General features: G+C 45.1%; 1 long non-coding RNA gene across 1 annotated transcript; it reads left to right on the top strand.

Annotated features, from left to right (window-relative positions):
* The first annotated feature begins 1,389 nt into the window (after positions 1 to 1,389).
* On the top strand, positions 1,390 to 3,528 carry LOC119368654. Its single transcript, XR_005176701.1, has 2 exons — positions 1,390 to 1,689; positions 3,358 to 3,528. It is a non-coding gene; the product is annotated as an uncharacterized LOC119368654 (long non-coding RNA).
* Positions 3,529 to 6,491: the final 2,963 nt, after the last annotated feature.

Here is a 6,491-nt window from a genome sequence, read left to right on the forward strand (position 1 = left end):
CCACACTAGGGTCTGAACTCTGATAGATGATCACAATTTGGTCAACAAGGCAGTGCGGGTCCATGGATGCTGGGGTTCATGTGAATCATCTCATTATTGAGCCATTCGTTGGTCGTCTTGTTACTACTGCTCTAATTTGGTTGGTTATGTTGATATGTTGGGTTTAGGATGTCTAATTGAGACAGTTGATTCCACTGCCGAGCGCTGCCCAACCCCGCCTGGTAGGTGGGTTAGCATCTTGGTTGGATTGTTTGATGTGGCCTGTTTTGCCTGTTCAGGTATGCCAACAGCTTGACGAACATGTCTATATGCGTGTAAGCAATTAAACCTTGGGAGAGGAGTAAGTTTGCAAGTTATAATTCTGTTTTATCTTACACGTGAGGATTAGAAATGCTCTTGTACACTGGTTTTCCCCTGTTGTACATCACTGAACTTGGTTCAGTTAAAAACTGCAGTGCCTGACAGTTCTGGACAGCAAGATTCTATCTAAAAAATGAGTTAGCTATGCTTAGAATTTAGAGTTGGCTCCTTTACATAAGTTCTAGATAAAGTTCCAAGGTTTCCGTAGAGTACTTATTTGCTTCGTTTGGATGTATGGTTTGAGAGAAGCCATCATTTTAGTTTTCTGTCCCGAAATTTATGTTCCTGGGATGCAGAATTTGTTGTATGGCAGTTTAGGCCATGCTAGAGGTTTAATTAAATTAAAGTCACAACACAAAAATTGTAGAGTATATTCTGCAGATGCTTAAACATATATTATTTGTTAGATTTCGTGTTATACACTAAATCCTATGAAATTATTAAGATGATTGTACTATGTTGGCCAGAATTTTACATTTGATTTGGTGATTGTAACTAGACTTATAATCTAAGATTTTGTCATCGTTGATGATATGAGGACTTATAGTGTGATAGTGTACGTATGATCTGGGGTCTTGTGCGTAGGAGCGCCACTAAATTATATATTCTTATGTGTTGAGACCATGCTCTGTTGTGACTGGGATATATGCTTGATGACAAGTGTGGGTACTTCGAGTTCAGAACCGTTTGCCTCACAATTTGTGCCCTGCGGTTGAGGCAAGTTCACGATGGGATAATGACTTGCATAATCTCTACATACCATTTTTATTTATGATATCTTCCATGTTAATGCTGTTTATTATGATGGCGATGACGATGACCATGATATGTTGATTCAAGTACTATGTTTGCATTTGCATACTTGCACTCATGATGATAGTGAATGAAGGTGTGCACTACCTTGGTGGGCACATTGAGACCTTCATTGTTGGGTTGCGACCTACTTTGGAGGCAACCGCCACATATTGGAGTGAGTGGATGTCGACGGGCGTCCACTCAAGTATACGGGTATACGCAATGAAATGAGATGAGCATGTAGGCATGTAGGGCACCATTCTATGTGTTGAACACTAATGAGTGTATGGTGTTAACCGAGTCTTGGTATATTGATATGAGTACTGTTTATTATTCCTTTATGAACTTGCTGAGTCTTTGTACCCATCCTTGTTGCTTATATGTTTTAGGTAAATCCTGAGGACGACATGCATGGGAGTCTTGGGTGTAGCATCCTCCTCGCCGCACGGGCCTCCTCCTCGCTGCATGGGCCTCCTCCTTGCCGGAGTGACGCCCCTCGCCAGAGCAGCGCCGGCCAAGCCCATCGGCCACCAGGTGCGTCCTTGGATCAGTTTCCCACAGGCAGCATGTTAACTGCTTATATGTTTTAGGTAAATCCTGAGGACGACATGCATGGGAGTCTTGGGTGTAGCATCCTCCTCGCTGCACGGGCCTCCTCCTTGCCAGAGTGACGCCCCTCGCTAGAGCAGCGCCGGCCAAGCCCATCGGCCACCAGGTGCGTCCTTGGATCAGTTGCGACCTAAAGGGTTTTTTTTTTGAATTTTTTTTTGAAAATTTTGGAAAAGAAAATTGATTTTTTTCAATTTTTAATTTTTCTGAATTATTTGATGATTTAGTCTCTAATCACCTCTCTTAACTGCTCAAGTGTGGATCACTCATTCCAAATCATCTAACTTCCCGACCGGTCACACATCCCTCTCACTACTCCAGCCCGAGCATGCTTAACTTTCGGGTTCTATTCTCCTTCGTTTCCGAGTCTTCACTTGTTGTTTTCCTGACAATAGTAAAATGTCAATCCTATTAACCCTTAGGAGTTTAGCTTGAGCATGAAGTCACACATTTCACTGTTTGAGTTTGAAACTATTATTTAAAAAAACAGTAATTATTTAGTAACGCTAATATTTCTTGAATAAGTTTGACCATAGTTTGACCATAGTTTGACCAAAATTCAAAAAATTGAAATAATTATTTAGTAACACTAATATTCTTGAATAATTATGTACTAACATTAATACTTCTTGAATAAGTAGTTTGACCAAATTTAACCAATTTTTTAAAAAAAACTAAAATTTGACCATATCTTTTTTTCCTTTTCGAATTTGAGGATTCCAAAAAAATTCCAAACAGGCCATAGGCAGTCTCCATCGGATGCGGATTTTCGTGCTGAATTTTTTGATATATTATACGTTTTTTTCCGACATCGTATGCAAAAGTTATAGCCATTTTACATTTTCCCTACACTTTTTGCAAAACATGTCCAAATTTAAGTTTTCAAATTTTCCTAACTAGTAGATATAGTAATATAACTACCTCTCGAATGATTTTATTTTTTGAAGTTTTTATCATTTTCTTTTGATTTTTTCAAAACTGAAATGGCGATACACGGGGGGGGGTAGAGTTTAAAAATTGGCCCCTTTAGTACCGGTTCGTGGCACGAACCGGTACTAAAGGCTTGTCCCCTTTAGTACCGGTTCGTGGCACGAACCGGTACTATAGGTTAGACCTTTAGTATCGGTTGGTAACACAAACCGGTACTAAAGGGGCTCGTGGGGACCCGGCCTGACGCCAGCCTGCCACTACCTCTTTAGTACCGGTTCATGGCACGAACCGGTACTAAAGGCTCAACACGAACCGGTACTATTGATGGCAGCCACGAACCGGCACTATTGATCACATTAGTGCCGGGTTTTTTACAAACCGGCACTAATGTGTTTCACATTTGACCCTTTTTCTACTAGTGTCCTACTCCTCTACCTACTACAGCAGCACAATGTTCTTCTGTATTGCAATAGAGTAGGAGTATTTGCTAGAGTAGCTAGGACGTACAACTATGGTTAATTCCTTTATTTACACATGCACGGATCTGTCATAACTTTACACTAATTTAAGATTGTCTTGATCTGAACTGCTGCCTCCTACAGCATTGCATTTCACCAAGTGAAATCCTACATTTCTACTCCTAACTCATTCTCTCTTTCTTAGTGTTTTTGTTATGCAAGTTTGAAGAAAAGAAAAAGATCCAAAGAAGATCTTAGTAATAAGATAGTTTTGACTTTGTGAAACTTGCTACCTATGGATGAAACTGTGTAATATTGATGAAACTATGTATATGTATGGATGAAACTTGCTACTATTGGTAATATGTGTTGGATATCCTATATTGGTCATATATATATACAGATGGTCTATTCTGCTAATATTAGCAGAATAACTATTTTGCACACCACTTCCGCACTGCACGCTGAACGCAAGTGCACTGCATCTTCTTGACGACGAGCACTGCAATATAGACTAGTGAACTTCGCGTCGGAAAAAACTGCATGCAGTGTTTTTCTGGTACTGTTTTCGCTCTAATTTTTTGATTGTTTATTGGAACGAGGCATATAGTGTACCGTTGAAAAGCTATGGATTAGGCGCAACTTCGACATGTTGAACAGTTTTCGAGATTCCACACGGTTTAAGAGCAGTTTTGAAACTGGTGTGGCGGATGACGAGTGGCAGCGAGCGTTTTTTTCTAAACCGCTTGTCGGAATGAAGCAAATGATACGCCGTTGGATAGATATCGTCGAGGTGCATCTTTTTCATATATAAATCTTTCTCTAATTCGTTACGGTTTAAGAACAGTTTCAAATTTACTAAATCGCGGAATTCTGTTTTTCAAGTTTTTTAAAATTTTCGGTACTGTTTTCACTTCAGTTTTTAGACCGTTTGTCGAAACGAGGCATGTGATACGCCGTTGGAAAGCTATGAATGAGGCGCAACTTTCATATGTTGAAATATTTTTGAGATTCCTTACGGTTGTAAGTTAATTTTGAAAATCGTGTGGCGGACGACGAGTGGCAGCGGCCGTTTTTCGCAAAATTTTTGCAAACCGCTGGTCGAAATGATTCAACCGATACACCGTTGGAAAGATATCGACGAGACGCAACTTTTTCATGTAGAACACTCTCTCTAATTCTTTACGGTTTAAGAGGAATTTTAAATTACCGAAATGCAGACACTCTGTTTTTCGTGACACCCAAATCGACGTGGGTACTTCATCCGACTGAAAACCGCACTGCATCGGACGAAAAACCGCACTGCATCAGACGGATAATAGAACTGCATGATTTCTTTTTTGTGGGACGTAAATTTTTGAAGACGGGGAAGAAAACCGCACTGCTTTTAGACTGAAAACTGCACTGCATCAGACGGGCTAGCGGACTGCATGATTTCTTTTTTGTGGGACGCAAACTTTTGAAGACGAGGAAGAAAACCGCACTGCTTTTAAACTGAAAACTGCACTGCATCAAACGGGCAAGCGAACTTCATGATTTCTTTTATTTTTTACATATTTTAATAATGAACTTTGAAAAATGTACTTTTTCGATTCATTGAGCGCACTGCTTTTACAAAGAAAAGATTTTACAAACTAAGTAATCCACACAAATAGTCCTTTTTCTGTCTCCAGACTACAATCACACACAAAATACAACCCTACTGCACTTTTTATAAAATGCACTGAACCGCACACATTAACATAGCGAGAATGCAAATGCTTTTAGCCGCTGAACCACACGCACTCGTCGGACGTACTACACGCACACATTGCTTCAACTGCACGAAGGCGTTGCCGATGCAGTGTACCAGCAAGCCAGCTGCAAAGCAAATTTCAGTGAGCTGCAAAACAAAACTTTAATGAGCTGCATAGAGGGGCCCCTCGCCCTGGGCAACCGGAGCCATCGCCAACCTGGACTCATCATCCGTCCACTCCGGCGCCATTGAGGAGCCCACGGCCGGATCACGGCAAGGAGCTCGAACGGAGTAGGAGGGGGTTGATTGGCGACAAACTGCTCACCGCACTTCTTACATCGGCATCGCCACCGGACTGCACAAATGCGTGCACGGCACTGCACGACACATGCTGGAGACTGCGAGGGCTCGCCCTCAACGAACTGCATCAACGCACTTGAAAATGTACAAAATGAAAGCTTCTGGACTGTACTGCACTACTCATCAGTTTTTTTGAAAGCACTAGAAATTATTCTGAACAACAAAAATTCTGGGACAGGATGAGCACGTCGTCGCGCTTCCGTACTGCATGCAGTTGGTGGATGGGACCTCGCCGGAATACATGGAAAGGGGGGCGACAGAGAGGTTGGGGAGAAGAGCCCCTCGCCATCTTCCTGCATAGGAGGTAGGGGGGAGGTCACCTGAATGAGAAGGGAGGCAGCGGGGTCAGATTTGCGGTGGGGGAAAGAGTCCGGCTGCACGCGCGCAGGTGGGAATCTGCCTACCGGCGCGTGGTGATAGAGCTTGTCGTATCCGATGCAGGGGAGATGGGGAGGTGGGTTGACTCGTCGGAACTGCACGCCGTCACGCCATCATGTGCCTGCAAACTGCATCGACGACCACAACTACCTGCAACGGTATTTTATCTGCACTGCTTGTCGTCAGTAGGAAGACAACATGGGGGTGCTAGCAGGGACAAACCGCATGGGTGTGCGCGGCCGAACTGCAAGAATCAACCGAGGGAGGTGAGGAGCGGCGGTGCTCTCGTTGCTCTCCTAGCTATCGTGCTGCTTACTCCCCAGGTGATGCAGGTGGGGAAGGCTAGCAGCTTAGAGCCTCCGCCTCCTCTGTGTCCCCGAGTGCGGCGCAGGTAGACCTCCATCCGGGAAGGGCGGCACCCGAGGGACGCAGGAGCGGTGCAGGCCGGAGCCAGTGACCCTTCCTGTGTCCCGCCATGCGGCCTGCGAGGATGTAGATGACCGGGGAGGTGCCGGTGTGGCGCGGTGGGCTGGGCGGCGGCCAAGATCCGAAGGTCTGCGGCGGCAGCGTGTGTGCCGGGGGACGGCGGCTGGACGGAGGTGGTGCGGGCCAGCGCAGGAGAGATAGGTGGCGAGGCGGGTCGGGGGAGGCCCGGATCCCATGGCCGGCTCACCGGAGGAGGATGCCGGGGTGGTAGGCTCCCGACGACATCTCTAGGCTAGTAACTGCTCCTATCACGCATCCGGGCGACGGATCTGGGGCGTGGGGTGAGGGATGGGGGGATGGCCAGCAGCGCGCTGGGGTTGGGGGTGCGGGGAGCTGGCTGGGAGGGAGAATGGTGGTGGAGGCGGAGGGGATCGTGGGGA

Source organism: Triticum dicoccoides, chromosome 2B, assembly GCF_002162155.2.
Source record: "Triticum dicoccoides isolate Atlit2015 ecotype Zavitan chromosome 2B, WEW_v2.0, whole genome shotgun sequence".
Classification (NCBI taxonomy): Eukaryota; Viridiplantae; Streptophyta; class Magnoliopsida; order Poales; family Poaceae; genus Triticum; species Triticum dicoccoides.